This window comes from Caretta caretta, chromosome 3, assembly GCF_965140235.1.
Source record: "Caretta caretta isolate rCarCar2 chromosome 3, rCarCar1.hap1, whole genome shotgun sequence".
In the NCBI taxonomy this organism is placed as follows: Eukaryota; Metazoa; Chordata; order Testudines; family Cheloniidae; genus Caretta; species Caretta caretta.
In genome coordinates this window covers 19,440,039-19,456,049 of record NC_134208.1, presented here as the reverse complement: position 1 = coordinate 19,456,049, position 16,011 = coordinate 19,440,039, and the positions used below count along the sequence as shown (strand labels likewise).

Sequence of the window (16,011 nt, the reverse complement as noted above, 5' to 3'; positions counted from 1 at the left end):
ACACATGAGTAAGACTCTGATGTAAGGAAAGAAACTTCCAGAGGCTGATGTGAAAAACAGAGCATCAGAGCAGGGTCTAAAGACATCAGTCTCCCTCTTCAGTAGCTGGGAGTGGGGATGAACTAGTCTTATCACAAGAACATTATCCCTGGACCTCGCCAGTGTCCTGCCCTGCTAATATTTCTTATCTGCCTCTGGCTAGTAGGTCAAGTTTTCAGGCCCCTGATTAGTCCTTCTTTTAAGATGCACCTTTTTGATGTTCTCTCTCTTCCTGAACTTTGCATTGACGTTGGCTAAATCCTACATTCAAGAAGATTCTTTTTATTGGTCTGGTGAATCTAGTGCAGAGATTCCTTTTCCCTTTCAATTATTACTTGGTCGGGGCCACAACTTGGCTAGAGCATGCTGGTTGTATGTCGATTATGAATGTGTCCTAAGCCTCTTGAGGGAAATAGTTTTAAATTACAGAATTACCAATATATCAAAACAAAAGAATGCAGCAAGTAAAACTGAAATTGGATGGGTTGGTTACATTTTGTCTCTAATGTTCGCTGTCTACATGTTGCTGCAAGTTTTGTAAGTCTTTCAGATAATATCTTATTAGTCTAGTGTTGAACTTTTGTTTTTTATTTTCAGAGAATTATTTCATTCTAAAATAATACTGAATGAGTTCAATTATTTTAGGGAAAACAAAAGTGAATTTAGTACTCGTGGAAAACATCTATGCTGGCAGCGTGGAATAGCTAGAGTGAGAGGAATGGTAGAGCATATAATCCTATATGCTAAAAAGTCTAATATTCTTAGGACACTGGTTCCCAAACTTGTTCCGCCGCTTGTGCAGGGAAAGCCCCTGGGGGGCCGGGCCGGTTTGTTTACCAGCCGCGTCTGCAGGTTCGGCAGATCGCGGCTCCCATTGGCCTGGAGCAGCGAACCGCGGCCACTGGGAGCCGTGATCGGCCGAACCTGCAGACGCGGCAGGTAAACAAACCGGCCCGGCCCACCAGGGGCTTTCCCCGCACAAGTGGTGGAACAAGTTTGGGAACCACTGCTTTAGGAGCCTTAATTGATCTGGGCCCAGGCCAATCTCAGAGACTACCTTCCTCCCATGATTTCCTGCTGGCCGCTACAGTCAGTGGGGGTGTTCAAGCTGGATCCCCCTCATTATCAAAATAAATAAATCAAATTATATAAATAAAAATGGGGAGCTGTTGGCAGAATGTCTGCTGTGTTGGCCTTAGGACTCTGGAATTTGCTCCACATCCTTAGTCTGAAATAGCCAGAACTTGAGGACCCTCCGGACATACTGCAAATGCAACTTATTTGGAGGGTTGATAGGGAAGGTTGGGAGTGTGTTCCTGGGGGAAAGGGAGGTTAATTCATTATTTGTGTATAAATTCTGGCTTTTTTAATTGCTGCCTAGTAGTCATTGTAAGCATCATTCTTAGAGCACCTTGGCCCAGATTTTTCAAGATATCTAGGCATTATTGCTGTGCTCAGTGTCACACCACCTAACTGATTTAGGAGCCTAAATCTCTTTCAAAAAGGACTTAGGCACTTGAGTCTAAATTTCCTCAATAGTTGTTGGGATGTAGACTTTTAATACCTATTGGATATCAAATCCCTTTTGAAAGACACTGAGGCCTGGTTTACACTAGGAAATTAGGTGAGGATAACTGCATCACCCAGGGGTGTGATAAATCCACATCCCTGAGCAACACAGCGCTAGGCTACTTGGGCAGATGGATTACCTACCCCAACGGGAGAAGCTCTCCCATCAGTGTAGGTAGTGTCTTCACTGCAGCTGCGCCTCTGCAGCGTGTTAAGTGTAGACGAGCCCTGGGTGCAGCAACTCACAAGTACCTTCAAAAATCTGGACCCAACAGGGTTTTTTTAATGTATGTTCTTTATTATTGTTTTAAATTGAAAGGAAGAAAGAAAGAAAGAAAGAAAGAAAGAAAGAAAGAAAGAAAGGATGACACAATTTGATCCTACAAAAAATACTTAATCCCTATAGAATTCAGTTGAGGCTGATAGTCTTCTAAAATTATCCTGTAGAATTGTATAGCAGGAATATAATTCTCTAGGACTTTTCCATGTGGGTAGAAGGCTTGCACTGTGCCTTGAGCTTGTCTCCTAGAGCATAGAATGTCCCCCGCTCAACTCTTTACTTTTACATAATTTACTCTATTGAATATTAAATAAACATTCACACTAAGAGCTCTTTTTTTTTTCTGCTTTGCCTAGTTTGCTTTACCCATGGTGCCACTGTGAGCAAAAAAAGAATAGTAATAGTAATTTAACCACCAGGAAATGTATCCTAAGATCTGTTGGTATGGGAAGAAAATGGGCTAAAAATAAGTTTGTCATTTTAATACTATGGTGATGAAAATCTGGTAGGAGTTTTTTCCCCTTCTGTTTTTCCTGTTTTGTTGGTTAATTTAGGATTGTGATTGAGTAGGGATTAGGAATTTTAGCCAACCAGGAAATAATTCAGACTAGAAATAAGGTGTAATTTTTTAATGGTGAGTGTAATTAACCATTGAAACAACTTACCAAGGGTCTTGATGGATTCCCCATCACTGACAGTTTTTTTAAATCAAGATTGGATCTGCTCTACAAATTATTTTGGGGAAGTCCTATAGCCTGTATTCTATAGGAGGTCAGATTTGTTGATCACAATGGTTCTTTCTGGTTTTGGAATCTATGATTCAAGTACACAGATAAAACAAAATAAAATAAAATACACTTTTAAACAGTGCCTTCCAGCATTTACTGGTGCTGAGCACGGCCGCCTTGCTGCAGAAGGACAGCGAAGAGAGCACTGCAGTAGAAAAAGTGTGCTTTTGTTTTAAAGACAGCAGTAATAGGATTTGTTTTTGGTGCTTAAATATGTCAATTTTTGTAAAGAGCCAGCAACCCACCTTGTTTTTAAATGTTTAAATAATCGTTCATATGCTGTGCCTTATTGATTGATGAATATATCACAATTCAATAAGAAACAGCACATGAAGGACACATATATTGTTTTAACTTGCATTTTAAAACTGGACAGGAAAGTTGTCTGTCATTATTACAAAATAATGGTAGAGAACTCTGAGCAGCAGAGAGCCACAACATGATGGAAACCAGCCAGGAGGCACTGAAATGTAAGTACAATATTTATATTCCAATTGATTTATTTTATAATTATATGGTAAAAATGAGAAAGTAAGCAATTTTTTCAGTAATAGTGTACCTTGACACTTTCGTATTTTTATGTCTGATTTTGTAAGTTTTTAAGTGAGGTGAAAGTTGGGGGTACATAAAACAGATCATCCTCTTGAAAGGGGTACAGTAGTCTGGAAAGATTGAGAGGCAGTGACCTAGATGGAGCTACTATAAGGTGCTTGCATAACTGGTTGGAATACTATTCACAGAGAGTAGTTAGCAGTGGTTCAAGTCAAGCTGGAAGAACATATCAAGTGGTGTCCCGCATGGATCAGTTCTGAGTCCAGTTCTGTTCAATATCTTCATCAATGATTTAGTTAATGGCATGGAGAGTACATTTATAAAGTTTGCGGACAATACCAAGCTGGGAGGGGTGGAAAGTGCTTTGGAAGATATGTTTGAATTTTAATCCTGTCTGGACAAATTGGAGAAATGGTCTGAAGTAAATAGGATGAAATTCAGTAAGGACAAATGCAAAGTACTCCACTTAGGAAGGAACAATCAGTTCCACACATACAAAATGGAGTACTGCAGAAAGGGATCTGGGGGCTATAGTGGATCACAAGCTAAATATGAGTCAACAGTGTAAGATTTTGCAAAAAAAGCAAACAGCATTCTGGGATGTATTAGTAGGAGTGTTGTAAGCAAAACACGAGAAGTAATCCTTCTGCTCTACTCCACGCTGATTAGGCCTCAACTGAGTATCGTGTCTAGTTCTGGGTGCCACATTTCAGGAAAGATGTGGACAAATTGGAGAAAGTCCAGAGAAGAGAAACAAACATGATTAAAGGTCTAGAAAACATGACCTATGAGGGAAGATTGAAAAAACTGGATTTGTACAGTCTGGAGAAGAGAAAACTGAAGTGGGACATGATAACAGTTTTTAAGTACATAAAAGATTGTTACAAGGAGGAGGGAGAAAAAGTGTTCTCCTTAACCTCTGAGGATAGAACAACAAGCAATGGTTCAGCAAGAATGGTTTAGGGTGGACACTAGGAAAAACTTCCTAACTGTCAGGATGGTTAAGCACTGGAATAAGTTCCCAGGGAAGCAGTGGAATCTCCATCATTGGAGATTTTTAAGAGCGGGTGAGACAAACATCTGTCAGGGATGGTCTAGATAGTACTTAGTCCTGCCATGAGTGCAGGGGACTGGACTAGACCTCTCAAGGTCCCTTCCTGTCCTATGTTTCTAAGAAGATGAGGCTGGACTTAATCATTACCCCTTATTTGAATGCCAAAAGTTTCCGGTCAGGATTATAGTAATGAAAACATATTATTTCAGTATTGACGCTGGATTGGCAGAATTCTGAGGGGATCTTAACTTGATATTAAGTGGGTGTTGCAAGGTAAGTCCTGTTTTAGACAAACATACCATGTTGCCTCGGATACGAACAACATATTGGATTTATTAAAACTGAACACTTGAAATCCAGTTCATTTTGTGGGGTTTACTGGTGGTTTCTTCTTTGCATGTCTTCCTTGGTATTTCTAATGTAACTGTGCCTGTTTTGTGAGAGCACTAGCAAATGTCTCTACATAAGATCCATTCAAGGAACTATTTGTTCATCTTGGAAAACCAAAGAAGTCAGTTTCACTTTTAGATTCAGTATTTTGGATTGTAAACATTGCAGTGGAATTTTTATTTGTGTAAACAATTCTTCCCTCTCATAATAGAAGGGGGAAAAAAAGTGAAAACTTTCCATTGGTTTAAAGTTTTCTAAAACTTGTTTCTCCAGAAATATAGATCTGGGGTGAAAGTTGAGTTGACTTTGCTCCTTTAATACCTGCTCTATCAAGTTCGACAACATAATTTTTCTTAATTAATCCCCAGGTTCCAGTGCCTCCTTTATCTAGTCTGTCCATTTCTTTAAAATAACATCCTTCATAGCTATTTTATTTTACTTTCAAGATGTCGAGCCCTTGTTCCCTTCTGCTAAATTCTTTCCAAAAGAGATAAGTGGTGACTTGCTGCCTGTATTTATATCCTCTGTGAGAACTTTTAATTTTTTTCCCATTTAATATTTTTCAGTTTTTTTCCTCAGGCAGTTTGCAACACAACACTATTCGTATAACTACTGAGAAGCTCACATTTTGGAAGGAAAACATAAAATCTGTTTAATCTTTTTTGAGATCTAGTCTTGATGCTATCCTATTTAGTAAGTAGTCAGATGGCAGGTAGGCTGGCCATAGACCTTAAATACACAAGAATTCAACTTGGTTACGGTTTGCTCAGGCTTCTGGAAATATGTGTTAACACTGGCAGTCTCAGAGACTTAACACGGGTATTATATAGTATTGACTATAACACAGGTCTTATATAGTATAGGATTGACTAATATTATCAAATTATCGTTTTACTGGTATGAGAAGGTATGCTACCTATCCCATCAGACACAATTTATGAAAAACTACTAGAGAAGACTTGTGGCACCTTAGAGACTAACCAATTTATTTGAGCATAAGCTTTCGTGAGCTCACGAAAGCTTATGCTCAAATAAATTGGTTAGTCTCTAAGGTGCCACAAGTCCTCCTTTTCTTTTTGTGGACGCAGACTAACACAGCTGCTACTCTGAAACCTAATAGAGAAGACTTATACAGAGCTAAGTAGTGGGGATATTTGGGATGGAGGGAGGTTGAGGATGAGTGCCACAACAGAGTGGGGTTGTAATCCTTTGCATTGATGTCCACTGAAGATACCTCACTAATTATCCAGCATAACCCCTCTCCACCTACTGCATCTGATCTTTAATTCGTGCCCAGTTCAGGGATTCTCTCTTGTCCCAGATTCCCAGAGCATACCTAAATCAGAATCACGGGTCCCAGACACAGGATGTTCATTAGTTTATCTCTTAGGTCTGTTTGCAAAGGGCGAGTCACATTTTGGTTTTTTTTTTTCTTTTTTTCAAACGATATCCATTGTTTTGTGGTATGCAGTAAAATGCATCTAATTACTTTTTTGTTTAGACTATGGAGAACATTTTATATCTTAATTTTGTTGTAGGCATGATCTAATGCAGCTCAACTTGCCAAAAACATAACAAATGGTGAAGGCATTTATTAATCATTCTTTTCTCTACTCTTCATTAAATTGCCATAATTAGTGCTAGATGAGCCTTCATATTAGCAAGGAAAAAAATGCAGACAGCAAGATTAAAGCCTCGTCATCATTGAGCTCTATAATGTAAGTGTTGATGAGGTAGAATTGAAGAGGGAGGCCATCTCGACATTGTTGTACTATTAAATTTTGCTCCCAAAACAGTAGCATGTAAAGCTCCCATCTATGTGGCTAATCATGTTTGCATTGTTAAGCATTTCCATAGCACAGCAGTGTTCACAGTGCTGCTTTAGATTAGATTAGCAACATACTGTGTTGAATAGATAGCATTTGAGTACCAATGTGTCAAATTACACAGCCAGAAGAGAAATTGACTGAAGCAGAATCTCCTTTCCTTTCCTTTCCTTTCCTTTCCTTTCCTTTCCTTTCCTTTCCTTTCCTCAAAAACCCCACAATCTTGTCTCTAGGAAACTATTTAAACTCTTATTATTTTAGGGTTAACAGCCAGTGGTGGTGGTGCTGTTGAGAAAAACTGATCTGAAAAGTAAACGTCTCTCTGTATTGGGGAGAGAGCAATTTCGCATTCTCTTAAATGTTAATTTTAAAAACAACCATACAATCAAAATCAAGTGAATCTTGCATATCCTATAAAGAGAAAATTTCACTGTAGCCCAATTGCACAGCAATTTTATGATCAAATCCTAAATGCAGAGGACGTACCACCTGTTCTCACTAGTCTAAAATGTAGCAATAGGCTATCAAAGAGAAGAATTGCTCTTCTCCTGTACATATTTAGATCCCAATTAGGGAGAAATCTTCTGGGTATTAATAACTGGAATGGATGGTGGTCCAACATCCTGTCATGTGTATATGTTGTCTGTTCATATAGCAGTGGGATACTTGCCTACAAAACTATATTTTTCATAGCTGATTGCCACTTGGATTTCATTGTCTAAGTCTCTACGTGTGTTCAAAATTCTTGCTGCTGTTGTTTTTTGTTGATGCCGTTGTTGTATATCTCCACTTCAAAATATGGTTGTGGCAGCATGCATTGCCATGAAAGCAATGTTTATTTTTAAGCATGAGCTACTGTGTTGCATGCCAATGAATCTTTTCCAAAAATTGTTAACATTATAGAATGGAGGAAAAAAATCTCATAGGCCAATTATAATAGTTTTATCCTGACTCGAGTTCAAAGGTTCGATCCCACTATTTGTCACACCAGTGTGTTTTTAGTACATTAAGAGATGTCATGACTCAGACAAGCAGACACTCAATATTAATGACTTCTCTAAAAAAAATAAAATGATAAAAAATAAAAATAAAAAACCAGCCACAAAACAAAGTGCTAATTAAGTCTTGGTGACTGAGTTTTTAAGAGAGAGAGACCCGCTTCAGTTTGCTTCCCTGCATAAGAGAAGTTGATTCTACTCAAAAAGTAAGCAGACCTGTTGATTCTATGCAAGTCAGAAAGGAGCTTGTGTATTAATGTGTGGTAGAGACTGGATGTGGAAATCAAACCTGTTTACCCAGGTATTGTAAACACTACCAGGTGGTTCATAGGAGGCCAAAGGAAGTTCCATTCCAGAAGCAAGTTTTAATGTTTTTGTCCCTCTATCACCATTGCTCCTCTTGGTACCTTGTGATCTTGCTGACTTCAGACTGCTTTTCATTGATTTCCAAGGGGTATCATCCTTGATGGAGTACCTCAGATTTTGTTGGTTGTTGCTTTCAGATGCCTTGTTCTTGTCTCCAAAAAAAAAAAAAGGACTGTACTGAGTTATCCCAGAGACCGTGTAAGAACCAAATGTGTTAAATACAACCAAGTTTTTTGGAAAATTTAGAGAAAGTGAAACCAAAAGTAGAACAGTAATTAGGACCAAGCCTCCTTAGCCTCACCTAGGCAAGCCCCAAACCCCTTGAGATAGTCTGATGCTTGCATCAGTAATCTGCTGTGCCTGTCAGTTTACCAGGCCCGTTTTCTAATTATCAAGCATCATCAACCTCCAGTCCCTGTGTGAGTGACCTTCAGTCTGTCAGGAATGTCTTCCATCCCCCACCCCTGTCCTTCATGCCTGCAAATTTAAATTCTTGGAGCCCTGTTAGGTTGATGTGGTGTTAACTGTCATTATCTTATTAGCTAAGGAATCTTGGCTTTTATTCAGATAGAGAGGGTGATGTTTATGCCAGTGCACTACCTTGGAAAATGAATTCCTCTTTAGTTACCTGGGCAAATAGTCATAAGTTTTCATCTGTAGTCTCTTAACAAATATTGATTCACGATTGCCTTTGGAACTAACATTACATTAACTGCTTCCTGACCCACACCTTTCTTGCCTCCTCATTTTGGATTTCTCTTATGTTTATTCAGCTTTGCTTTACAGGTAGGTTGCACCTGTTGTTTTTCCATGCTTCCTTCCCCATACCCACTTTCCCTAGCCTCTCTATATTCCCTTCATTGTTACATCAAGAGTTTTCAAACATTTTCACAGTGTGGACCAACCTTGTCTAGTCCCATTCATGATCACCTGCTCTCCTCTTTCTTTCCATTAGCAAATTTGTAACATCTGTTTGGTAACTATAGCAATGGCTTACATGGAAAAGTAATATTAAGGGAGTGTGATATATCTTAATGAAATATGGCAGTTTGACGTGCTATCCACCACAGTCCTCATACTGGACTACAGAACACTTGTTGGTCTCATGGTGCTGGCTCTCCTCCTTGTTTCATTCTCATTAATTTTCCCATTGCATTAAAATGATGATATTTTCCATACATTCAATTTTCTCAATCCCATCCATATAAAACGTCAGCGGACAGTATCCGGACTGTCAAATATCCAGTCTTAATAAAGTCCAATGCTGATAACATTACCGGCTTTTCCTCAAGAAGTTCTGTAATTGGAGCAAGACTCTAATTCAGTTACTTGGAAGAAGAGACTTAGAGTGTTCACTTAAGATCTTAGCATGTCTTTTAATCCACAGGTTTCAGAGTAACAGCCGTGTTAGTCTGTATTCACAAAAAGAAAAGGAGTACTTGTGGCACCTTAGAGACTAACCAATTTATTTGAGCATAAGCTTTCGTAAGCTAAAGCTCACAAATTGGTTAGTCTCTAAGGTGCCACAAGTACTCCTCTTTTTTTAACCCACAGACTCACTTAAAGAGTGGCTTGAGACAGGAAGCTCAATGAAAATCAAAAATATTAAATTCAAATTAAATCCCACATAGTCCCTCTATTTTAATTAAGTTACTTTATGTCTCCTCTGTGTTTCCTTTCCAGAAATAAGTTGCCAAGTATTCAAGGTTGCATGAGGGGAAACTGTTAATGAATCTTAAGTCACAACATTTCAATGTTCTCAATTAAAATTAATGCTAATAATAGCCTAAAGCTTGGCAGTGTCTGTGCAGAAATTCGTCATCAGCCAAAGTTGGCTGCTAGTGAAGTCTTCTTCTTGTAGACTTGAATTAGCTGAAGGATTCTTTAGGATGCAAGCATTCTGTCCTTCTCTTTGAGTCAAATGCTGTGGAGTCTTCTGTATGAGAATGCGTCTGAGAGGGTGGTGTCGGTTATCAGCTGCTTTCAGTTAGGTTCTAATTACACGAGGATCAAGAAATTTTTTCATCTTTCTCTTTTTAGAGTTTACTGAAGTGAGAGAATACATCTCTTTTTGGTAAATGGAAATTGATTTGATTCAGGGATCAAAACTTAATGCATCTTGATTGGTTTAGCTCCTTATGGGCTGATTTGGTCACTTCTTCATTGATGCAATTACAGGGAAGCAGTAAATTATTTGACAAAGAAAATGTGCGGAGGAGTCTTTATATGTTAAAGTGTTGTGTTGTCCTAACCTGAAAGATGATGCTGGAAAGCATGGCACTGTAGAATTAAATCTTTGTTTTGTCCCACTGATTCCATATTCAGTTTGCTTGGTTAACAAATTTGTTTTTCTCCATGGCGGTTCTGAGTGTCAGGAGGGGTTCTCTCTGATTTAGGCTTCATCACCACTAAAGGTGCTACAGGTTGACTTATTACTCCTGGGGGAATTCTGCACTACTGAGCACATGCATAATTAATGAGACATGCATATTTTTGAATTTTTGTGCAGAAAAAAGCTTTTGCTGAAATGTTGTTGCAGTTCCACCTTTTGCCCACCAGAGGTGCTCTGGTGATTAGAACACAGCAGCAGCTCCCAGCCAGCGAGGGAAGAGAAAGAGCCTGCCTTCTTCACAGCACCTGTCAGACCAGGTCAGGAGATGAGGGCTATGAGGAGACAGACATCATGGGGTGCTCATAAGGGCTGGTGGGGGAGGACAGACTGGGGCAGGGGCTGAATGGGAGTGGAGGTGCAGGGCCACAGGGGGCAGGGCCACATGGTGACGGGGGAGGAGGACAGGGACACATAGGGATAGGAAAATGGCTGGGTGGGGGCACAGAGCCACACGGGGCCGGGGGAAGGGATACAGAGCCACATGGGGATGGGTGCAGGGTCACATGGGAATGGGGGGAGTGGGTGTCTGAGTGGGGGTGGAGGGACAGATGGGGGTGCAGGAACATATGAGGACAGGGGCAGATGTGCCTGACTGAATGGGAGAGGCTAGGGTCAGCCAGGGTCTGCATGGGGGAAGCTCTCTTTCCGCTCCCCCCACCCAAACCCCCCCCGTTCCATACTTTTCCCACCCACACCGAACAACCCTCCAAGTTCATTCCAATGCCCCTTCCCAGCAATTTACTTCCCTTTTCCTCAGCTACTCCGTTACTCCTGACGCCCCCCCAGCCTTTGCACTGCTTCTGAGGGGTACGGGAAATACATTTCTGTATTGTGGTTTAAACAAATTATTACTCAGAGTTCTGTATAAATATGCCTAGTAAGGAATCTATTTGTCAAAAAAGATTTCCTGAATCTTTTTTGTTGTCTGCATTGTTACAGACATACTTGCTGACAGGTATTTTGAAATAAATGACCAAAAATAATTGAAACTGGGTGTGATTATACTGTGTTATTTTGACAAAATATGCAGTATTTTAAAATGTTGTGCACATAATTTTTAATTTTTTGTTGCAGAATTTTTAATTTTTTGGCGCAGAATTCCCCCAGGAGTAGACTTTTATACTTATATGCTCTTTTACACTTATGTAATCCTACTGACGGCTACTGATTGCTACAGCTAGTGTAGAAAGCACATCCTGTTAAGCTTTGTCAGACAAAAAATTCATTGTGCATCAACTCTCTGAAGACTACACTGGTTTTCTCTTTGGTTCTGGCTGCATTTCAGGGTTTTGGTATTGATCCATCAAGCCCTATATGCTCTGGGTTCTGAGATACAGCCTCCTTTCCTATGAACCACCATAATTGTTTGAGTTCAGCTGGGCCACTCTTGCTAACATTGCCTACATGGTGTCCTAAAGATAGGGTCTCTCCACTGAGAAAGTGCCAACACTGGCACTTGCTTCACTTACTGCTCCAATAGAGGTAGTTTGAGCATCAGGGTGCAATCCTAGCTCCACTTTTGGGCATTACATGAAAAAGATAGGTTTCAGAGTAACAGCTGTGTTAGTCTGTATTCGCAAAAAGAAAAGGAGTACTTGTGGCACCTTAGAGACTAACCAATTTATTTGAGCATCAGCTTTCGTGAGCTACAGCTCACTTCATCGGATGCATACCGTGGAAACTGCAGAAGACGTTATATACACACAGAGACCATGAAACAATACGGGAGGAGGTATTGTTTCATGGTCTCTGTGTGTATATAATGTCTGCTGCAGTTTCCACGGTATGCATCCGATGAAATGAGCTGTAGCTCACGAAAGCTCATGCTCAGATAAATTGGTTAGTCTCTAAGGTGCCACAAGTACTCCTTTTCTTTTTATGAAAAAGATAGGAGGTTGTGCTGGTGATTACTGATTGGCCATGTACTTAGCCTATTTTAGCATGTAAGTGTCTTTCATGCTTACATGGTAAAATATTTGTAATGCTGTATCTTTCCCTAGGAACACTTTGGAGTAGGCCTATTTTTAATCGATCAAAACTAATCTTTATAATGAATCTTCACTTCCATAGGGGTCTGAAGTGGATTGTCTATCTTGCTATTAGGGTTGTAACACAATTTTGATCCATTTGAAAAAATTGCATGTGTATGATACATATGGAATACTGTTTGTCCAGGTAGAAACACATTTTGTGTAGATGCGGTGTCATTGTGTGTACTCTTTTGTACTCCTGTATGTTTATCAATCTATATTTTCTGCCTTAGTGTTTCTTCTGCTAAACATTATAAAGTCTTACGTAAAATATCATCTGCATTTTTAACCTGGCTGAATAGTCATCCTACTTTCAAGCTCATACTCTTGATGGATGCTGAAATTTATCTCAAACCATGATTGAGAGGAACAGCTTGTCATTGTGGAAGATTAATGGCATTGCCACCTGCCATGAAGCCTTATAAGTGGTAACAGCAATCCACACTGGAGTGTACTTTTAGCTGAGCCTGATTCAAGTTACAGATTTTTTTATTTTACTTTTTTCCCCTGAAGCAAGGATCAGCTGAAAGAAAAGTTCCTACGAGCCTTTAAAGATGTAGGAATACAAACAAAAAAATTGCTTGGAGCAGATGCTCTCCAGTAAGGATGTGGCGTGGTATATTGGTGGAAAGAGCAGATTGCAGTGTTGTTTATGTTTCAGTTGTGTGTAATAGTTTATATAAACAAATGAACATAACAGTCTTTGCAGACTGGGCGCTTTCCGTTTGGAATCTAGTAAAGAGCTGCTTCAGATGTGCAGCGGCCCCTCGGATCAAAGAGTCATCCAGACTGCAATGTTTTGTGAAATCCTAAAATTCCTGCAGGCATGTCCCACCTCCCTAAATCTATGGCTTAAGTCTTGTTAGGCCTAAATTAACACCACGCCTACCTGTTCCCTAACTGGCTACCCTTGTTGATGGTTATAGCTAATTCCTGCGTGGCTTCATCTTGGGTCAAAACCTCACCATGAATAACGTTAAGCAAGGATCTAGACTGTTCTCAGTGGTAGCTGATGACAGAATGAGGAGTAATGGTCTCAAGTTGCAGGGGGGAGGTTTAGTTCGGATATTAGGAAAGACTTTTTCACTAGGAGGGTGGTGAAACACTGGAATGCGTTACCTAGGGAGGTGGTGGAATCTCCTTCCTTAGATATTTTTAAGGTCAGGCTTGACAAAGCCCTGGCTGGGATGATTTAGTTGGGGATTGGCCGTGCTTTGAGCAGGGGGTCAGACTAGATGACCTGAGGTCCCTTCCAACCCTGATATTCTATGATTCAAACCATGCCTAGACACCCAATGTAGATAAATTTTATCCAGTATCTGAGAAGTAAATGCACTCGATCAGTGTGAAATAAACTCCAGCAATCATCAGTGATCCCTCCATTCCCAAACTCTGCCACAAATATGCTTAAACATACTCCTTGCCTTGTGAACACCATTCTAGGCCTGGCCTTATTTAGGGACTATTAGATAGGAGATAGCTTAGGGTGTGTCTACACTACAGGTGCTACAGCAGTGCTGCAGCTATGCTGACGTAGTGCTGCGTGTAGACACTTCTATTACAACAATGAAAGATGTTTTTCTGTTACTGTAGAAAATCCGCCCCTTAGAGAAGTGGTAGGCAGGTCAATGGAGGAATTCTTCTATTGACCTAGTGGTGTCTTCAGTGTGGGTTAGGTCGAATTATCTATGTCACATAGGGTGTGGAATTTTTCACAGCCCTGAGCGATGTAGCTAGGTTGATCTAAGTTTTAGGTCTACACCTGGCCTCAGACCATAGGAACACTGCCCACGTGAAACATGTACCTGTGTCATATGTACCTGAAGCCAAACTATGACTTCCTAGAAAGCATGATTGTACTAGAGTGGACAATACAGCACTTTAAAATCATGTGTTGGAAGGAGAGACTGGTCCTGCTTCATTCATTAGGAGTCTGAATAACAATGTTGGGCACAAGTACGGCTTAGAGTTGGGTTTGGCCTGGTGTATGTTTATAACAGAAGTCTTTCTGAAAAGACTGTCTGCTTCTAGGATCATATGATACCAACCCTTCAGCATCTCTTGTGGTAGTAAATAGGGTAATTTACAACTTTTCATGGTGGAAATTGTACACAGGCTGAGGGAAAGCGGTGGAATCTAATAACAACTTAAGAGTTACAAAAGTTGCTTCTAGTTGTGAAAAATCTGTGGAATGGCTGTAGGGAAAAAAAATCAAATACAATTGGTAATTCTGGTTACCTGCTGGGAGTAACGTTCTTAAAAGTTGCCGACATTTTTGACACTGGTAGTATAGAAGCCCTATGTGTCAGATTGTTTAAAACAGGATGAAATTCTGTGACAGAAAAGTGTTCATGTTCTGTATTTAAACTTGTTCCAGGATACTGAGTGTTCCTAAAAACATAGGGCTATAGTTCTGCAGTGCTGCTGGAAGTGGAATTATGGGGGAAGATATGTGGTTTAGCTGGTAGAATGATTGATGATTTAGGCACTTAATTTCCAGTTGTATTCGATCATTTATTCGTGGTGAGAAGTGCAGCCATGTCTAGTATTCTCAACTCTCTGGGCTGAGTAAAAGGTTGACATTTAGTCTCTAAGGTGCCGCAAGTACTTCTTTTTTATTTCCTTTTAAATGATTGTGACAGACCCAGACCAGTCGAGTACAGGAGTCTGGTCGAAGGCAAATATACTGGCCACTGGATGAATAGTTTTCTGTTCCCTGAGTGACCAGAGCAGGGGCTGCACTAGAGCAATCAGGAACCTGCTAGAACCAATTAAGACAGGCAAGCTAATTAAGACACCTGACGCCAATTAAGAACATACTAGAATCAATTATGGCAGGCAGACTAATCAGGACACCTGGTTTAAAAAGGACTTCCCATCAGTTAGTGGAGGGTGTGCAACGAGTGTCAAGGCGTGCTGCTGGAGGACTGAGGAGTACAAGCGTGATCAGGCTTCAGGAGGAAGATCCTGCTGTGAGGATAAAGAAGGTGCTGCGGGGAGGCCATAGGGAAGTAGCCCAGAGAGTTGTAGCTGTCACACAGCTGATACAAGAGACATTGTAGACAGCTGCAATCCACAGGGCCCTGGGCTGGAACCCGGTGTAGAGGGCAGGCCCGGGTTCCTCCCATCCCCCCAATTCCTGATCGGACACAGGAGGAGTTGACCAGGTCTGTGAGCAAGACCAGAAAGGAAGATCTGATTTGAAAAGGGATTTGGCCTGTCCCCGACCCAGAGACTGCAGAGATTGTTCTCCGTTTCCCCCATGCTGACCAGTGATGAGGTTAGCTGAGTGAACAGCAGGTTTGAGCCTCTAGCAGAAGAGGCCAAACTGAGGGCTGCCGTGAACCTCTGAGGTGAGCAAATCCGCCAAAAAGCGCAGGACCCACCAAGGCAGAGGAGGAACTTTGTCACGCAATAAAAATTTAAGTTTCCAATGCCTATCTTTTGAATGGAATAGCAGAAAGTATGTGCATCGTCTGCTCTGTATCTTGCATATAGCGTGCCTTCTGACTGCAGCATGACATTAACATCGTTGTCTTCAAAAAATGTTAACACATTATGTACATCCTTATATGACAGTGTAATAGGACCACTATGTTCAGCCTTACCCCTCTATTTTTACACACTGAAGAGATGATACCAGTTGAAGTAATGAGGGAGGCAAATACAGCAACTTCCTCTGTGAAGATAAACCCAGTACTCCTATTCTGGCAGGCTGGCATCTCTG

The 16,011-nt window shown here is 40.5% G+C and overlaps 1 protein-coding gene across 11 annotated transcripts in view; it reads left to right on the top strand.

Annotated features, from left to right (window-relative positions):
- Positions 1-16,011, top strand: part of KLHL29 (kelch like family member 29) — a 598,483-nt gene that overhangs the window by 38,330 nt on the left and 544,142 nt on the right. Inside the window, exon 1 of one of the 11 annotated variants that reach the window (XM_075126388.1) lies at positions 10,441-10,511. The exons of the other annotated variants lie outside the window; for them this stretch is intronic. The gene's annotated coding sequence lies outside the window, so the exon portion shown is untranslated. Of the gene's footprint in view, positions 1-10,440; positions 10,512-16,011 lie in introns of those variants that run through there. 11 annotated transcript variants of the gene reach the window in all.